The 19902-nt window shown below is 39.6% G+C and overlaps 1 protein-coding gene across 2 annotated transcripts in view; it reads left to right on the top strand.

Annotated features, from left to right (window-relative positions):
* Positions 1-19902, top strand: part of PARVA (parvin alpha) — a 69583-nt gene that overhangs the window by 24067 nt on the left and 25614 nt on the right. The window lies entirely within an intron of this gene.

Consider the following 19902-nt stretch of genomic DNA (forward strand, 5'->3'; position numbering starts at 1 on the left):
TTTATCCAGGTACTAAATAGCACATCATTATATATTTTTTTCCATCCTGGTTGAAAAAAGGGGGTGGGAACAAGCCAACTACACTGACCTCAAACACAGTTTATGGTCCAAAAATCTTCATGAGAAGATTGGTACCCATTTTGTGCTGTAATGAGAGAGCACAAACTCCCCATTAATATTGATTTGATTGGTATCAGAAGCAAAGGCTGTGCCAGATTAATTAGAGGTAGCTCATTGTTACTCCTAATAATGGACTGCTGAGTTTGTGAAGCATCTTGCAAGACAGTTCCAGATTGAAATAAACTTTTTTTAGACAGGTAGCTCTTTTGTGCAGTATCTGGAATTGGAAGGCTCAGTGCTTAAACAGAACAAAGAGAAAATGCTACAAATGAAAGCAATAAAGCCCTGTTTTATAAAGTCCTTTTGTCTCCTATCACTTTTCTTTCTCTCCCTCATTTCCTTCCTCTTATTAGGAGCTGCTGTCAAACTGCATTTACTTATGGCAAGTGGTTCCCTTCGGAGCCCCTAAGCTGATATCGTTGTATTTGCATGCAGGTGCTACTGTGGCGGAGCACAGCCTCTCGCCTGCCCTTGTCCCCCTGCCCTGGCAAAGCAAAGAGCGCTGTAATTATAAACCAACAGGTTTACTGTGTGAGGGCCCAGAAACTGAAAATTTCCTGTTTGTTCATCAACATGGGTTGGCTGGCTGGTACTCTTTAACAAGGTGGTAGATTCCTTTGACTGTTAAAGGCAACATCTTCCCTTTATTACACTAAGCCTTGATTGATCCAGGAAATACTTTCTTTTGCCCGTGCAGTGCTTTTAAACTTAATTCTTGACAGCACTGATTTCTAGAAGCATAGGCTATCAGAGTCTCTTTTTAATATATTTTCAAAGACTTTTTAAAAAATTGTCAGGAAGAAGCGTTTTACAGGCATCACAGGAGGTTGGAGGTTATGCTGAGAACTACACTATCTAGGATGTAATGTAAAATCAGTGGTTAACACTGGAAACAGAGTTCTAAGGCAAAGTTCAAACACTCAATTTAACGTGCCACTAAGTGGGACAAGAGAGAGTTAATAGTCCTTTTCATATTTTTGATACGTGTATTCAAAATATGATAAGTTGGATTGGCAGCATGGGGCACTGTTTTCATGGTTTACCTTCTGGTTCTGGCCCCTGCAGCATCTGGAAAAGGTCTATTGGACATACCAGCTCTGTCTCTGTGCCTGCAGTTGTAGGGTGGTCAAGGGGGAAGCCATGAAAGCACAGGTGGGGTGGGAGTGACAGCAGCAGCACCAGAGTGGGAGAGTGGAAAAGTGACAACAAACAAGGGCCCTGGAGGGGGGGATGGACAAGGTGACCGGAGTGTTCAGGTGATGACCAGCTTGAATCAGGAAAAAGTGGCTGAGAGGAGAGTGATGCTGTGGCAAGCTAGTGAAGCTTAGGCAGGGTGGAGGACTGCTGCTGTAGTGGACTAAGCCTGTGTCTGGGAGCCAGCAGCCCTTGAGTGCTAATCCTGGTTCCGTTCTGAGGGTGCATACAAATGCTCTTTTTTTTCTGTTTTCTTATCCATAAAGTAGTAATGACCTACATCATTATCTGCATCAAAGTTATATCATGAGGCTTAAAGTGCCGCTGTAGTTCTTAAACAGCAGAGATGTGTTGACCTTTGTTTGTGCCCACAGTCGATAGATGCTTACCTCAGTGACAAATTAAGGTTTTGCTTTCTTCTTCCTGTTAACACTACAGAGCAACCACAGCTATGGAAAAGGGTTTGGACACCATCCTGGCTACAACAGACTTGTTAACTTAATTGCAATTGGGCTGCACAAGTAACAAAGGGCAGGATTTGCCTGACATGCCCTGTAGTACTCATGAAAATGGGAACATTTGAAGAAAAACAGAAGCTTTCAGGTCCTTGGTTATGTCTGGAGACCTAACAGAAAAACTAGGATTAAGTTGTTCACAGATGTAACATTTTGCAGCAGAGTTTTAAAACTGATCAGCTCTGTTGGAGAGATCAGGTTTTATGCTTGAGCTGATCATTCAGCAGGGGAGCCTCACCTGTGTTTTAACTCATTCAGACTAGAAATAAATAGTAAGATCAATTAAAGTCTGAATGTTTCAGAAAATAGTTTTAAAGCAAGGCTTTCCATGATGGGCACAGTTTTCCATCTAGATTAAGCTGCCAACACATTATTCACAAGACCCCAGAGACTGCCCATTAGATAAAGCAGAACTATTGATCACTGTTAGTACTCTAGAGAAATAAGATGGAAAATTTCTCATTATCTGAGCAGGACCAGTTGAAGAGAGCACACAGGAAGAGCAACAGCAGCACACAATACAGTCAAGACTGATGTGTGAGACACTTAACTTTTGCTGTCATAAAATATCCTACAGAGGCATGTGCTAAAGACACAGAGCCCTGTAGATTTTAGCTGTGGAGATAGATTTTTTGCAGCTTTACTCAGTGAAGGGATTATTTGTTAAATTTTGCAGGAGGAAGGCAAAGAGTGCTTAATCAGTTGCAGCTAACCAACACAGTAATTCCTAACTTGGTCCTTAGAGGGTAAAGTCAACATCTCTATATGTAGATGAGTACCGTGGTACTTATAGACCTGCATCACAAAGGAGACAAATGATCTCTTTCAAGTCAGTGAGACCTTCCTTGTAATCTTTCAAGGGTTGTGATACAGGTCAAATAGACTGTAGAAAACACAGGTCTGTGGAGCCAAAAACCCAACTAAGAATGTTTGGAGAAGCAGAAAAGTAGCCTCTTCTGCTAGCTCTCTTCAAAGTAGACTATGAATTCAGGTAGAGCCTTGTAAGACACACAGGGAAGTGTTAGGTCACCCAGATATTGACCATCAGATTGGTCCTAGAATGGACCATGTGCTTTGAACCCTGGCACTACCATTTCAGGGATTAAAATCTAGATCTCAAAGATGTAGAGTAAGTACCAGGTTTACACAGTGGGTTGTAGAGTTACCTTTTATCTCACCATTCCAGAGTATGCCCACATAATAGAAGTGCTGTAAACTCTTGGAAATAGGCTGTCCAGTTCACTGAAGCTTTCATGCAATTCTGTAGTAGCCTACAGAAGTCTAGAAATCATTCTGTTTGGTTTGGAGTTGCCTCAGTGGGTGCTAGTCACTGGTTTTGATCAGCAGGATGGCAGCAAAACAGTAGCGTGTGTACTAATGATTTTATCTGAAAAACTAATTGAAAGTTAGGTTACTGAATGTGGAATCAGTGTGTGCATGCGATGGGTGAGAAGATCTCTTTTTCTGGTGCCTTTGTGGTATTTTGACTTGTTGCTCTTCATCCATTTATAAACATAGGACTCGAGGAGTGAAGCTGTGCTGCAGAGGGGCTGTGAATAGAGATAGTACTTTCTCAGCAGGACATGATCCCTAGGCTCTAACGAGCATTACTTGATTTGTAGAACAGACTAAGGTCTTCTGATGAACAGCACGATGTAAATAATAGATAATTCTATTTTTAAAGTGGTATATCCTACTACTTCTTGTTTCTGACAGATATGCTGGGAATTTCCTTTTTCACAAACAATGCCTGTCTTGGTAGAAGCCGGTTTCCATGACTAAAACTATGATGAGAACATCAACCTAGTATGGTTCCAGGAATAACCTACACATCAGCTATACTCTGCCAAGAACACAGAGACTGGCTATTGAGATGAATGGTTTTGGTTAATATGCACCACAAGGTAGAAAAAAAAGATACCTATATATTTTGGTTCATAGACAATTATCAAGAAATTGTGTATGGAGAAAAATAATGTATGGTTGGGGAGTAGAAATATAAGCCTTGAACTTCCTATCCTGAAAATATAAATCACTGCAAGTTTTAAAGCACTTGCATGACTCATATGCAGAGGTCATAGACCAAATTTGCTGATGGAGGCAGGATGAAACAAATTCGGCTGCATTTTTATGATATTTTTCCTGCTGCTCTTAGCTTTTTATTTACCCAAAGTAATACAATTTTCCAGAGAAGTGTAACAGCTCCAACATATGGAACTGCTATCCAGTTCACTGCTTAGGTGCAAAACTGCATGGGAACAGTGGTGTGTCAATAAATAGCTTACTGCATGTCAGGGAAAGTAGTCTCTCAGGAACCATATTGCCAGCTTGGCAGCATTCTAGAAAAGGAGATCTCAAGATGGAATTGGTATATTAATGCAGTTCAGTGAATAGGACCCAGGCGTAGAGGAAATCCAACTCAAGTAACGTGAAGACTAAATGGAAGGCAGAGAGAGAGTAACAAGAAAGAGAGGCTTGTTAATGCACAGGTCTATAAATCAATGGTTTTTTCCCCTTACTCTGGCACAAACTTTGAGCCGATTTTGGACATCCTTGTAAATCAGTACACCGTAGTTTTTCACTTGAGAAACAATATCATAACACTGAGTAAGCTATTTGGTAACCAATTGTGCTGCCTTTACTCTTGCTAAGTAATATTTTTGTGCCGCAAGAGAAATCAGCAGGAGTTGTGATTTAGGTCCGATCTGCATACTAGTTTTATGCCGCTGAGATTCTGCTGACTTTGAGGTTGTTTCTGTATTTTCAGTAGCATTGCTGATGTTTAGATTTTGATCCAGCATAACTTAGAAAATGAGGGTAATTCCTGCATTCAGTTTAAAATGTCAGCACATAACACGTCAACAAGCCTGGCTCCAGTTGAAAGTTTTAGACCAGAGTGTGTCTTGATTTAATGGCATGGAATGAGACTTGCTTGTTAGGAGAGAGAGGCTGTATTATCGAGTGTTCCAAATGATCTGATTTTGTGTGTGTGTATGGTTGTACTAAAGATTTTGTTTATGATATAAGGCATAAAAAGGTGTGTATGTTTATAACTATAACATCATTCTCTTTCTCCTGTGTGCTTAGGGAAAAAGGTAATGGGCCTGCCTGCATTTAGTAACACTTGGACCTTGCAAGGTACACCACAAATAATAGTAACATACTGGGGGAGCTGTAGTCCGTCAGGACCTTGTCAACATATTTTTAGCCATTTGTCAGTTATATTATAGGTGAACTATGTCACGTCAATGGTATTTTATTTTTGTCAACAGTCTCATTTTTTGCATTTGCCACCTAGGTCTAGTTGGAATTGCCCCTTTTGAATTACTTTTGTCAACATTCACCTGTGTTATTTGGGAAGGACACAGTTTAATACTTCGCATGTCTAAAAATATAATTCTGGTATCTACCTTCTCCCTTTACATTACGCAGTCTGTTTTGGAATTTTCCACTTCTGGATTTTAGCCCTGGTGAATGGGGAAGGGAGGTTAAGCGTCAACCTTGTCCCCAAAGCCACTCCTGAAATCCCAGATGCCAGCCTTATGTCATACTTTTGAGGACTGGGGAAGGCCCAAAGGCAGTCTGGAGACACCTCTTTCCTCACTGCAGTTGTACACCAACAGACTTTGGCCCTGCCAGACATCTGACCAATAATTTCTTGGTAACCGAGCATTTTATGCGACTCCCAGTTTGTATGACTCTTGTTTCTGTTTATGTATAACATATGAGTTCTGTCTTCTCATCTTCCATTTATGTGATTCCTGGCATTTTAAATTCAAGTAGATTAGATTTAGACTTTTTGTAATGAATCTGCATCATTTTGTGTTCGGCATGCTCCTGAAATGGCCTAGGGGAACCTGATAGACACGATTTATGTGTATCATTTAGAGACATAAGAAAGCATCTGATTGGTTTTGTCTTTCTTTTGTTAGCTCTTTCCTATAATTCTAATCACCATTTTACTGTAGCATTACACTGTTGAGGAAAGTGTGATTTTTCAAAGATAGGATGCTTGCCATATTTAGAAGTGGTGGTACTTAAAGGAAAATGGCTTGGAGGTCTTTACAACAGATTTTCTCCTGCTGATTCTAGTGGTAGCTCAGATTGTAGTTTGCAAGGTAGAAATATATCTGACATGTATTTCACCGACAGTAAGTTTAATTTATCCATTTCTGGTATTATTTCCTGACTTCAACAGAATACAATATGGGTAGGATGCTTCTGTGCAGCACTGAGCTATACTGCTGAAAAGCAGTTTGTGTGAAAACAGAAATGGATGCTGATACTGCAGTGCATTGCGTATGGCAAAGGAGAAGGACTGACAAGATTTGGCAATGTTTATTACTGTGGTGGTGAGATACTTGGAGTCTTTACATGGCTCCTAGGTCTCTGTCACTTTTGCACAGAGCAGAATGAAGGAGACAGAAGCATTGAGGACCTGGCCCTGTAATTTTCCAATTGAAATCAATCGGTATAAACAGTAAGCCAGATTCTCCTCTGATATCAATCAGTGCTCCTCCGTTGGCTTTGGTAAGGCTGTAGCTGAGAATTAGGCTGTTGCTCCCCTCCCAACCTTTCTGATGACTTAGCACAATTTTTAAAACATAAAAATCTTGTTTCAGGTCTGGGTTGTTGGCTTATATGTTTAAATTGGAGGCATGTCAGTCCTCATGTAATCAACACTTTGAAGAAGATCCATGAATGAGGTTAGGTAAAAATACATTTATTTTTTTTTCCCCTATTACTATCTGGATTTTCTCAGAACCTAGATAATTTTATCCCATTTGCATCAAAGATACAGGTAACTTTAGAATCCTGCATCTGTATTGTTTCTAGGGAAGCAAAATAAAATTACAAATGACAGTAATTGACATTACATGCTTTAATTAAATTTCCTCCTCTGTGAACCAAAACCTTTTAACCAAGTATTGCAGTGCTATTTCTGTATTTATTTGTTACATGGGTTAATGTGCTATGTGGCAGATACGGTATTTATCCATTTTCACAAATTAAGCTATCAGTGTCATGTTGCCTTTGAATTGTTTCCTGTACTGATGGCCAAAACCGCTTGAAAAAGGCTTTAGTCCTCCCTGGCTATGCTTCTGTTTTTACAAAGCTGAAAATTGTGGGGTTGAAAGTGAACCCTTAGGAACAGTTTGGGAAACTCTAGGCCCAAAGCATCTTACCAATGTGCTGGTTTTTTCCCTGCAGTGATCTCTGCTAAAGGAAAGGGGACATGCACAGGGTTTTTGAATGATGGCTTTGTTGTTGTTGTTGTTAGATTACAGGATTTAGAAATTAACTCTCACTTGAATTTATGTTTGTGGCAAGTGAAAATGGATTAGAGAGATTATTAGAAATTCCTCTACTTGGTCGCTGAGCTATGCACTTCAGACCTGCTATCGTCAACTTCTTGCCATGTTATGTATGCCCTCTGAGAAAGCAGCTCTGTTTTAGCTAATTTGCAGCTTTCTTACCCTACTCTTAACTGCCCTTATTAGAACTGTTTACCTGGACATGATCTTTTGCCTGCTACTGTAGATACAAAAACTCATAATAAAAAAACCCCACCGACTTTCATTTACTGTTTTTGTAGAATTGCTATTTTTGTGCATGTAAAAAAGTGCCACTTTATAAATAGGTATAAATAACTACTTATAAAATAGGTTGAATTGATGATGCATGTTGCTGTGGCTTCAGACTTTGTGAATTTTCTTAACGCATGATCATCTTCAGCATACTTCTTGTTGTTTCAAGTGGAGCATGGTTTTCCTTTAGCTGTACTTACCTCCCAAATGGGATTGCCATAATAAAGTATCTGGGACACTTATGGCTCTATTCAGAAGTTAAGAAAAGGAAAGCTTGGTAAAGAACTGCCAGCTCAGTATTGTCCTGTAACTGAATGCTGTTATTCAGCAGTTCAGCAATCCAGTTTCCCAGTGCCAGAAAGCAATGGGACTCCAGGAGTCAGGATGGGGACCCCCATTACTACTTGTGAGTACAGCATGAAATAGGGCTGTTGACGGGGAAAGGCTGCTTTTAGGACTGACCCAGTAGCTGCAGACAGATGTGCATCAGAGATTCCTTAAAACTGGCGAAGAATGTGATTTCAGAACAGTGATGAGAGCTCTATGTCTTTTTCTGCAAGGAATCACATCTGATACGAAACCTGGGGGAGGAATGTTCCTTAGCACAGCTGAATAACCCCAAACAATAAATACCTCTCAGTTCTCCATACTTGCCTTTTGGCACTGTTATTTTAAGTTAAGTTCAATTGGAAGCTAGAAAGGTAACCACTTTCCATGACTTAGAAATGAGCCAGGGAAGTGTCACTTCCCTCATCCTACACCAAGTTGAAACAGAGACTTAAACATTTTACAACTTCTGAAAAATTTTAGTCTGTAGAAAACTTCATAGCAATTTGATTTCTAGCCTAAGTAATTGCTTTAGATTATCTTTTAATTACTGTCCGTCTTTGGAAGGATGCATAGCCTATAAAACTAGTTCATTTCTTACCAGTAGTTTTTTATTCTTTTGATGGCTCATACCTCTCCTTCTTCTGTTTAGCTTTTTATATGCTTTTACTTGTTTTAGAGCTTAATCCTCCTTCCATGTGAGTTTTGCTAATTATTTCAGTAGGAAAGTATTTATAGAGAAAGGAGTACTGTGGTCAGGACCTGAATTTGGTAATAATCACGTGTGCATCTCAATTCTGGCAACAGGATTCAAGGATTCTGTAGCTCTTGTTGACCAGCTTTTGTTTCACCAAAAAAAAAAAAAAGAAGGAAATTTCACTTCCAATATTGCCATGTCTGTGCCTAGACCTTTCCTATGCTTTGAGGGGAATTATGACTTTATTCAGTTGTAAGGGGAAAAGGTACAAGTTAACTACAGCAGAAACGGACTGCAGTTGGTAAAAACATGTGCTTTATGCTTGCTGTTTGAGCACTTTGTTCAGTTATATGACTGATAACAAAAGCACACAGTCAAAACTGCATCCTAGTATTCCGAATGCAACTTACCAAGCTGCAAAAAGCAGATTTAGTTTCTTTTGCAGATGGTCTATGAGTCTCATGTGGCATCATATTAAATTATATAGGCAGTCAGTCACTTGTTCTGAAGCGATGCTCTGAGCTGAGTTAAGATGTGCTTGGACTATTCTGTTGGAAAACAGGCTCTAAAGCTAATACAGCTTCTCTGAAGAGCAGCAGCAAAGTGGCCTGCATAGCAAGGGGCTTCAAACACCTTACATACAGACTGCAGTTTTCCCTGTGATGCACTATGAGGGTGGCCCAGGGACCCTATGATGGGCTGTGGAGCATTTTGCCCTAAAGGTAGGAGATTAGACCAACTCATTCAGTTATTTTTCATCTTTGTTTCTGTGATACTTTAGGAGTACTGTTTTCTGACCTTATATTTTTGCAATGGTAAGTTATTTTTGTTTTGTAATATTTTGAAGATAAGAATGGGAGTTTATTTTCTTCTTGCCCTTGTCAGCCTTTGTTTTTCCTGGGTAAAAGAGGAAGAAAATACAGCAGTTTGTTAATTTTGTATGCTATTCCATGAAAATATTTCTGCAATATGAGTGAGATAGAATTAGCTGTTTCATGCTAGTGGTATTTCATATGTTTCTGTTAGCTTCAGTGTGGTACAAATTCAGTCCTCAAGTAATACTGGATCCAGTGTGAAAATAGTGATTTTTATTAGCTGAATTTCCACTCAGGGAAAATTGTAATTTGTAGTCAAAAGCATGCTTGAGATAGCAGTTTTCAAATAGGCTATGTGTCATGCAGTAGATAAGTTTTAATATTCATGCTTATTAAAATGAAAATTTTGTAGTACTAAACACTTTCTAATAGGAATGTTAACATAAACTCATTTATGACAACAACAACTGAAGGCTGCAGATTGTATCTGGGTAACTCTGAATGTGTTAGTGCTATGAAGTAAAACCCATTTAAGGTAATTTACTTGGACAATTGAATTGCAATTTTTGGTGTGTTCACCTGTGAAGTAGGAAATACTGCCGCAGCTACTATTGCTATGAATGTTTTGCATGCTGAAATTGATACATTGGTAATGACAGCAACTCATGAAATGCACTGAAGAGGTAGGAGTTTACACAGAGGGGTTTCCCTTGTCTGACAGCGCTTGACAGGTAGTAGCAAGTGCTGCTCTGAACGTACAGCTTGTTTGAGATACCTTGGAAAAGACTGTTGAGATGCATGTGTACAGTTCAGAGCTGTGGGTTTACCCTTACAGTGCTGGTGCTTGCATTGCTTGCAACTTGTTTCCTGATAAGAAACACATTAACGCCATAATCAGATGGACAGTTCAGTAAGGTAATTTTTTTGAGACAGGGCATTTCAAAGTTGGAACAGCTGTCTGAGTTTTATAAGGAAATGAGCAAGATCAGGAATGCACAGGAGGGTACCAGGCAGTGCCTGTGAAAAGCAAGGCACGGGGCTGGATGAAAATCATTACTACTGGTTATATGAAAAGAAGGGTGTTCTCTTTACTATGATACGGGTTTGGGAGGCAAGAGGTGTGGGTATTCCTGTCCATTCTACATCAGGCTAAGTGTAACATTATAGACAGTTTTTTAAGGCTGTATTTTTAAGTGCCTAGCTTCCATTTTACAAGGGGAATGTGTGTCTCCAGAAATGAAACATTAAATGTATCCCTTAATCTAGAAGTGCATCACGTTCTGTGCTGCAGAATGGGGATAATGCTGTTTTCTTCTGTTGGTGGGATGTTAAACAAATTAATTCTGATTAAGGGATTTGAGAACCTAGACTGGAAAGTGTTGATTTAGTTCCTGTGCAAGTTGAGAACTAACTCTGCTTTCCTAAGCCAAATGTAGCTTCCAGTTTGTGCTACCAAAGAAGTCCTGTCTTGCATCATCATCATCTTACACTTTTGTGTAATGTGTTTTAGGAGAGTACCACAGCCATACGATTGATCCCACCACACTGTGATTTACGCCAGCTGACTGAAGTCCTCCCTCTAGGCAGGGGTTGCCGCAGCCCGTGGCAATTCCTCTCTGTCCCTGAAATGACACTTGACGCTGTATGGCTGGGTAAGAACAGGAGGGCTTCCACACATCAGATCTGCATCTTGATGATGTACACTCATATGAAATAAGGATGGGGAAACAAGTTTACAGTTTCTGTAGTCCTTGCTGTAACAGTCCAAGCCTGAAGTTTTTCTGCTGTCAAATGCACGCTAACCTCCACATTGGTCAAGAGAACCCCAAAGGGTAGTTTATTCTTCAGTATGCTAGAAGATATATTTCTGCCATTTTAAGGTTTCAATTTTCTGCCCTTCACCAAATCCAGCCCGTTTTCTTTAAAAATGTAGCTGCATTTCTCTTCATCCTGCCAAAGCCACAGCCTAGTTTTTCCATGTTGAAGGCCGGTCTTTAGACACCAGTTCCCAAATTAGATCCTGATTCTGTCCTTGACAAGAAACTTCAGTTCCCTAGTACACACTGCAGAGACTTTTAGAAAACATCTGTGTGTTAGGCACAAATATTAAACGTAGCAAGAAATTGAAAACCCTTAAAATGGAAGGAGGGGAAAGAATTAGATGTCACAAGTCAATTCTCATTTGTTGTACTGAATCTGAGAACCATGGTTAGATGCTCAGGATTGATGCAAAGAGAGCAAAGCATGGATGGCAAGCTACCAGTTATGCAGATAAGTAATAAATCTGCATATTTGTATCCATTATTATTTTAATTTCTTTGGGTCACCCTTATCCCATCTTCCTTGTGTTTGCTATTTGTCCAGCCTTGGTGTCACCCTCAGACTTTATCTTGGTTGACTTTGTGCCATGGCTTAACCCCAGCCAGCAGCTAAGCACCACGCAGCTGCTCGCTCACTTCCCCCCCATCCAGTGGGGTGGGGGAGAGAATCGGGGAAAAAAAAGTAAAACTCGTGGGTTGAGATAAGAATGGTTTAATAGAACAGAAAAGAAGAAACTAATAATAATAAGATAATGGTAACACTAATAAAATGACAATAGTAGTAAGAAAAGGATTGGAATATGCAAGTGATGCACAATGCAATTGCTCACCCCTCACCGACTGACGCCCAGTTACTCCCCAACTGGTGATCCGCCCAGCCCTGCTCCCTGCAGTTTATATACTGGGCATGACATCACAAGGTATGGAGCATCCTTTTGGCCACTTTGGGTCAGCTGTCCTGGCTGTGTCCCCTCCCAACTTCTTGTGCCCCTCCAGCTTACTTGCTGGCTGGGCATGAGAAGCTGAAAAATCCTTGACTTCAAACTAAACATTACTTAGCAACAACTGAAAACATCAGTGTGTTATCAACATTCTTCTCATGCCGAACTCAAAAACATAGCACTATACCAGCTACTAGGAAGACAGTTAACTCTATCCCAGCTGAAACCAGGACACTTTGATACCAAAGAAAGATCTTGAAGCATGAGGAGGTCTCAGAAGATGTTAAGGTGGTTTTGGTTTTGTTTTTTCCTTCTGGGAATTCGAAATACTTGGCCACTTACTACAAATCTTTTGATCCTTTGTCACAAACTCATTCCTTGAAGATGACCAGATGCTTATATTAAAACACAAGCAGCTCTAGGAACTACAGTTTGAAAATACTGGCCATGTATGATACATAAACCAATTTGCAATCCCTGAAAAGGAACTTTAACTTTCCAGTAAATGTAGTAATTTTTCTAATTCTTCCAAGAAGTAGTCATCTAGATTACTGAGATGCAGTGGGTCTGACACCTAATTTTTTCTCCTTCAAAAACAAGGCTTATATACACAAGGAGAAAAGAGCAAGAAATTCAGGAAATCCTCAGCTTGCTACTAGTGTGCCCTCACATTCCTAAGAACTATTTTTGGGTTTTCTCTTAGGAATATCTAGAACTTGTTGAGCTGGGAAAGACTTCTTGGAACAGATCTTTGGTTTTGTCTTTTCTGCATGAGCGCCTCTTGTTGATGTTGGAATAGCTACTATTAGCTGGTCGGTGATTCAACGAACAAGGCAAGTCAGTCCTATAAAACCAGCTTCTCCACAGTATTTAGAAAAAACTGTTGAAGCAAGCTGGTGAGCATATAGGATTAACAATTGCCTCCACTTGCTTTGGGTGAGGACTACACCAAGAGGTCTGTCTGACCCTCTTCTGGATGTTGCTACCTGCAGATCTGTTATAACTTGAGAAATATCAAAATATTGGTAAGGAGAATACAAATGCTCTCCCTTCTGTCTCCGTACAGCCCCAAGCACTCCATGTAGTTCTGACATATCTCAATAAATCAGTTACGAGATCTCTCAGTAAATTAGAAGTCTTAGCTGTCAAAGGATTTGTTTCAATAAAATATTTTGCATTTAGGGATACCAAGTGCAGACCAGCTAACAACCTGTAGGTATCTTTTGCACAAAGACCCTACCAACATATCTGAGGCTGTTTGGGGAATTTTCAGGCTGGGATCAGATTCAGTGCAGCACATTTTGATAAGGACTTGGAATGGTCACAGCATTTCTCATATGCATGGCTTGTTCTTCCATGAGGGAAGGTAAATCAGTGTCACTTGAACTTCTGTCTGTATTTGTTCCCAACACTGTCTTTGGGGTTTTTTCAGTGATATTTTAAACACTCCTGTAGGGTGACAGGCTTTTCAAAACATCTGCAGATACAGCTTATGTATTTTACAGGATGTGTTGAAGGAATGAATGGAATGACATCTGTGTGTTTGCGTGACACTGCACCACTTGTTACCTCTTAGAAACTACAGGAAAATTCTGAGAAGAACCTTCATTGCAAATGAAATGTGAAAACATGTAGGGCTTAATGAAGCTATTCGTGGCATGGCGAAGAAAATCATGTGTTCTCTTTAAAAGGATCAAGTTTGCTGCCTATTTTGTTGGTTGTTTTTACCTACTCAGACCAGAGATCTGTCTATCTATGGGGTTTTGTTCCCTTTTAATTGCAAAAAAGAAAGGAACAGCAAGCTAGTCACTGAGGTACTTCAGAGTAGCTTTGGACTTTAAAGAAAGTTCAAAGCAATAAGCATTTAATTTGTATTGCATACATGAAAATTAAATTATAGCATTTCTCCCATTCTTTTTTGTGAACAGCATTTCTCCCATTCTTTTTGTGTGTATGCCATGTTTGGTGTAATGGAGAAATGAGAAAAGAAAATAGATTCTTTTTTGGAGATTGGGTACTAAAGCAGTAACATTAAAGGCAGGCACATTGTTGTCAGCCAGTTTGCATATTTATTTACTTTTACAAATGGTTGGCTTGGAGTCAGCAGTTAATGGAATGAGAATGATGTTCCTGTACAGATCATTTCCTGAGAAACATTTTCAATTACAAACATATCTCTGCTTTTCTTTCCTCATTTGTTATGTCTTGGAGAATAAATGGGGAGTAGCATTTACAACTTAAGGTTTATGTTCTGAAGACAATTTTAACAATGATCCCCACATAAAAAGGCCCCTTTGTAGTTGCAGACATATGTTTATGATGTTTTGTGCTGTGAATATCAAATTTCTGGTGGACGCTGTGTCACACTCTGCAAACTTGTAAACATCTATAAATGCATTGGATCATTTTAGTACCATGTGTAATGCAGATTTATTGTCTTTTGTGTGGATTTCCTTTGTTTCGGAGTTAAAGCTGAGCTGCCAGAATCCATATTGGATGAATTATGTATTCAAGAAAATTAGGCAGTACCATTTTAGATTAATATTTTCTTTTCCCTTTGTGGACTTATAAGATGCACACACACAAGCATTGGAAAATAACATTTTGCATGCATGGCCCAGAAAGCAATCACGTAAGTTTGCTTGACTAAATAGTATCATTCTGTAAAAGCTTAAACTAATACTTTTTGAAAATGCTTTTGCTGCTTTTTCTCTCATTCTCTGACCATCTTCAGTAATTTGGATCTCTTTTCACATTTGCCAGTACAAGTTCAGAATTACTCCACTGGAATTATATCAGGGTATAAAACTGGAGTATGTGAGGGGGAATAGGAATCACACTGAGCCGGTGAGCTGGTATAAATCAGCATAAATCCACTGAAATCTGTGCAGATAGTCATTTACACTCAAGCCTGCATTGAAGACCTGTAGAAGAAGTAAAGCTGGTCTTGTGCACAAGTGGTTGCAAAAGCAAGCCATCGCGGTCATGAGCATTTATCAGAAATTTGCACCCAGTAAAGAGAATATGAAACCAAAACTGATTTATTTAAATTTGGCTCAACTATAATTGAGTGAGTATCTCTGTCTTATAGAAGAGTAGTAAAGACATTTCTTACTGCAAATCAGCACTTTTTTAAACTGGCTGTAATTTTTGGCTACATACATAAACATTATATAGCATAAACATGCATGTTTGAATGTGGGTGTATATACAAATATCCAGTGTTACTCTGGCCATATGATGTCTGCAGCTAGCCTTCCAAGTTGTGCTTGTTCCAGGAAAGAGTAGCTTAAGATAGACACACAGCACGTAAAGCTACTGTCTACCATAGTAGTTTACAACATCAGGTAGTTTGTCCTTTGACTTTTTGTAGAAAGCTTAAACTCCTGGAGTCATGTGAATGTCAACAAATCTCAGCTTCCACAGAAACCCCCCCTCCAAACAAACCAAAGTATTTGCAACCTTAGAAATGGCAAACATGACCTTGAATGAAAACCCCTTACATTAGAAAGGCAGTTAAAGAACTACAGAAGTGTGTATGTATGTATTTATGTAGGTCTATATGCATATATTTAAACGTACTGGTTTTGAAGGATTGAGGTTAGAAACATTGTGTCACTGTGTTCCTCCAACATTAGGATTCAGTTCTAGTTAATCACAAACTTTAAGAATCGATCCATTAGTGTTGTAGCACTTGAGTAATTTTAGTTTTGTAAGTACGGAATCAATTACATGGAAAGACATTGGCTGTAGCACTCCGAGGAGAGACCATTTAACACTACATCTTGCTGTATTTATTTTATGATTCTTTGGATAGATATGCTAAAATACGTCTAAACCACAAAGAGTGCATTGGGTGATGTGGCATTTCTGAGCTCAGTTAAATAATAAGATGTGCTTCATTCAAGTCAGAATAACATTAAGCCCTGAATACTAAACAGGGCAGCAAAAAGCCTTCAGCACACAAAATAAACAAGTAAAAAACCCAAATGAAACTGTCTAATAAATACAATGTGGAGCAACAGGCTGCATGTACTAGAGGAATTAAGCCAATTTAAACCGTATGGGCAGTACTCCACTTTCAGATGTGCTCAGCGTCCGACAGTTGCAATGGCAGTTGGATGCACGCATCAAAGGGCAAAGTCTGGCTCAGAGCACCCGCGTGGATTTGATAGCATAGGTTTATGACCTTGTAATCCTAGAGCATCTAAACCAGTAAGAACTCTATCCAGCTTAAAATAGTTGCTGTAGTTGCTGTTGATACAAGCTTGTGGGCTCCCCAGCTCTGGGGCCAAATTTGGTGCTGGCATGATAGGAGGAAGTCTGTTGACAGCTGATAGCAGTGGAGTTGCAGTTCATTACATCGTAACAAATTTGGCATGTGGAGCCAAATCAGAAGTCTAAGCAGAAGTGTCCATTCCTTATCCAGAGTTAAAACCAGGACTTTCACATTGCCAAAAGTTACAACCATGTGTAACTTGGTTGCTTTCAAGGGTTTTGCTTTAAAAGTACATTCAACCCCCAGTTCCACTCAGTATGGTGACTGTAAAAAAACCCATGAAGGACTAGATTTTCCTCTCATGTCCAAAAGGATGTAGGCCTTAATCATGGCAATATAAGCACGATGCGAACAAGCTCCATGGTAGCTGATGCACTGGGCTGTATCTGGGCTGCAGCAGAGGGTGAGAACAGAAAGGTGCTCTTAACTCTAATTGCTGGGGTCATCCAGTGGCCAAGCATGCCCCATGTCAAGCAGTCAACTCTGTGGATACTGTCCTTCAGAGGAACTGCTACAGGTCCTGGCAGCTGGTGTGCTATAGACGAACTGCTGCAGCTATGTCCCTTCTTCTCTTCCTGGGTCTTTACACTGTAAGACTCAGAGTGGAGGTCTTAGTGATGCTCCAAGTAATTCCTTGAAGTATTTCAAGGAATGATTTTATTTTAATTTCAGCTGCTGCAAAAATTGTCCCAAACCTGTGTGCTTTGTTTTTATTAAAATACTAAATTGCTGAAGTGATTTTCATGAAAATTAATTAAAAAAAATTAATGAAAAGCAGCTGAAAAATTGATTCCTCTGCTGAAACTGTAGTGTGCAAACTCTTAACCTCAGTCACATTTTTGTGGTTCTTCTATAAACACCTAAGTGTATAATAGTGGTTTGTCATGGAACTTTTTTGATGGAAATTCTTAGAAAGTGAGGCTATACTACATAATACATTTTCTCTCCCTTTACGTACAACTTGATATAATGCATGTATTCTTACCTGTTCCTTTTAGTACTATTGTTAATCTGTAGTTAAAACTTTTCCTCTTCAGTATTGGGAAAGAAATTAAAAAGATGCTATCCGGCTCAGGGTTTCTCCATCATGTTTTCTGCTTGTAGGGTACAGGAGGGCAGGAGCCTTTATTATGGGACTAATACCAGCCTTGGACATGGGTTGTGCACTACAGAATGCAGTGGCTGAGGAGGAGCTGTCCTCTCTGGTAAACTGGATCCATCTGGGATCTTTGGATCATCCAGAGGTCTATTGAGTAGGTTCTGCATATGGCTCAGGCAAGTGTGAGAAATGTATGCAATTTGGGTGAGCTGCCTGGGGGAACAAGACCACCACTTGTGTATACCTGCGTACAGCAAGGCAGGACTTGACCCTTGCTGTACAACAAATGTAACATTTGCAGTACATTCTAGAACAGATCAATGTATTAGTTTCTCATGTATATTTATTATTATTTTATTTGTATTTTATGTTCCCTTTGCATGCAAAGATATGGTGGGTTTTTGTTTGCTTTCTCGTATTTTCAGAAACGCTGATAATATGATGAAGGTCATATTATTAAAAGTAGAATGTAATAGTTGTGCGCATTGGAGGACAAATATGGGGAGGTTCAGTAGGCCTGTAAAGAATGCCTTATGCAACAGTCAGCCCCGAATGGTCCACTCCGTCTCCCTGGAGAAGTGTCAGTGAGCTCTGCCAGTGGGTCGCTCCCTCAAGAGAGGAGCCAAAAGCTTTCCCCACTGTCCGTCGCTAGGAAAATGAGCTGACTGCTTCCTCCAGTGTGTCTTGCTCAAGCAGAGCATCCAGCCTTTCAGGATAGGAGAGCTCAGTGGAGCCAGTTGACTTGAAGAGATTTTATTTACTATGCTCCGTCTTGGGATTGATGTGAAAAAAACGTTTTCTGCCTAGGAACCTTTGTGCAGAAGTCCTCCATGAACTAAATATTTAACAGAAGGACCTCCACATGGAAGTTTTCTATCCACTGACGTTTTTATGCCCATTTTGAACTAAAATAAAAAAAAAAGAAAAAACCACCCCAAAAAACAAAACCAAAGAGGTTAATAAAACCAACAACGATTTTCCCTAAGGAGTGCTAGCAGTTTAAAAAATTGCCATTAAATGTAAACAGTTCCTGAGATTGTACATGCTAGACCAAATTCATCCTTGCAATAACTCCTCAGAACTCAGTGGAGTTACATGAGGGATTAATTTGGTCCATTGCTCTCAGCCATCAGTTTTAGAGGATATACAATAATCGAGGGAACTATTATTGTCAACATTATTTTACCACTCTTTAGAGCTGCTCAGTATTTGTATTTTACAGATAGACAAGCAGGGTGAGTGTATGGGGTGAAGTTAGTGTTTCAGTAGTGAAGGTAGTGGATTTTTCAAAGTTATGTTTGTACAATTAAAAGTAATAAGCACTCTAGCAGCCATTATTGCTATGAATCTTACATAGATGCCTGAATACAGCTATACAGACTCTTGAAATGTGCACAGGCATTTCATCTGGCAGAGCACAAAACATTTCACAGAGCGTAGAAAATATTTGGAAAGTCTTAAGTACTGTTATCACACCAACTGACTAATTATCACAGTGTTCATGTGAAACATAGCTGTACTTATTGCACACAGGAAGTTAAGGCAGAAAGGTAAAACTGTTTTCCAAAAGCTAAGTTACAAGGCAGTCATGGGGCCAGGAACAAAACACAAGGTCTCTACTGTCACTTTCTACTTTTCTGTTTTCTCCAAACTGAAATTGTTTCTGTAATTTTCAAAATAAACTGAGGAAAGCTTCATGCGGTAAATCTGAAATGTTAGATGGTGAATCTGCATCTGCACATAAATCATGTATTTTAGTTCATGTCAGAAGGTGTATACAGCTACCTGAATCTTTGGAACACATGTAAGATGGTTGATTTAAGATATTAAGTTTAAACTCTGACTGGAACAGTTGTGCTAACAACAAGTTCTATTAAAGGTCTGTACACTGGAAAATGAGTGGTCAGAGCAACATTACTTACGTGTCATTCATAAGACAGCGAGGCTCTTTTCCTGGTTTGGTAAATCAGGTTTGCACTGATTTCTTGGTTACACAGCAAGATACAAACTTGTCTGATCACCAGCGTGGTTGCCCTCCCTGCACAGTGCTATGTGTTCTTCCATGGCAGTAGGATTAGTGTATTGGCTTGTTTGTATTTATTCTCTTCTGTTATGGAGGCATGTTTAGGCAGTGAAGGAAGGGGTTTGTCTTTGCAACCCATTGAAGTTTGGGTCACCCAGAGGAATGAATGAAGCTGCTCTGAACTGTACCAGGTACAGAACCTGTATAGCACAGAACTAGTGGCAGGACTGCTTTTACACTTCTTCTCTGGATCTCTCTGTTACTATGTTCTCAGAGCATGTATTACAAGAACATTGATTTTTGCAGCATTAGGGAACTTTGGCTGAGTAAGAACTCATCCATATTTCCTGACAACTGTGGGCATCTCCAGACTGTGGGATCTTGGATTACTTCCCCATTACCACATCCAAGCTCTTTCTCAACCTATGTCTGGACTCCACACTAAGGCGTTACTTAGGAGGGTTCATTGTCTTACACCTGGGTC

This window comes from Accipiter gentilis, chromosome 17 (genome assembly GCF_929443795.1).
Source record: "Accipiter gentilis chromosome 17, bAccGen1.1, whole genome shotgun sequence".
NCBI classification, from domain to species: Eukaryota; Metazoa; Chordata; class Aves; order Accipitriformes; family Accipitridae; genus Astur; species Astur gentilis.